The following is a 1,020-nucleotide window of genomic DNA, read 5'->3' as shown; positions in this document are numbered from 1 at the left end:
AGGGGACACTACATGGTTTAAAATCAAGAAGGGAGTGTGTCAGGGTTGTATCCTTTCCCCACACTTATTTAATCTATATGCTGAGCAAATAATCCAAGGAGTTGGACTACATGAAGATAAATGTGGCATCAGGATTGGAGGAAGAATCAATATTGTGTTATTTCTCTTTCTCTTTTTTTTTCCTTTTAAAATATTTTTAAAAACTGTTCTTCTAATTGACTCCCTTACCTTTTCTGTGTGATTGTTGCTGTTTGTTTAGGCACTATGTGTTTTTTGTTTCCATTTTCTTCATGATTTTTTAATTTTTTTTTTTTTTTTGTCTAACTGAGTGGGAGATAGCTACTGTGCCCACACTACCCTGCACCTTCTGTATCCCCACCAACTAAGTGAGGCCCATGACTTACTTCTGCATCAACTGACCAACAATAGATGGTGGCCAATACTGGCTAACTCACCCCTAACTGCTCTTCATGAACAGCTAACAGAGAACTGTGTACAAGCTCTCATTCTCTAACACACCCACTAGGAGGCAGGTGGTGAGTGCCTAAGTGCTGCTAACTACCAAATAGAGGAGCATATTATCTTTCTCACTCAGATCTATGAAAACAAAATAAATAAATAAATACATAAATAAATAATCTTGGGTGAATCACATCAGCATTGCAATCACTAATTAATAGTAATGACATCACAATGTATTGGAGACCACTGATCATCCCAGTCCACACAAAGAAAGAAGATAAAGTAGCACAAACAAGGGATGAAGATACATGCCCAGAAAATCTCCTTGAGGAAGAAGCAGCATTTGAACTCCCCGAAAAGGAATTCAAAAGAATCATATTTAGGTATCTTCAATGGATTTAGAGACTGATCAAGGAAAACACTGACAAAACTAAGGAAAACACTGACTGACAAAATTCTAAAACAATTTAGGAAAACAACACAAGAACAAACTGACAAAATAAATGAAAAAATTTTTAAAATACAAAAACAACAAATAGAAATCCAGAAGATTAATAC

The sequence above is a fragment of the Orycteropus afer genome, unplaced genomic scaffold (assembly GCF_000298275.1).
Source record: "Orycteropus afer afer isolate SDZICR_OR568_19922 unplaced genomic scaffold, OryAfe1.0 scaffold00053, whole genome shotgun sequence".
Taxonomy (NCBI): Eukaryota; Metazoa; Chordata; class Mammalia; order Tubulidentata; family Orycteropodidae; genus Orycteropus; species Orycteropus afer.
Note: the sequence above shows the minus strand (reverse complement) of the source record.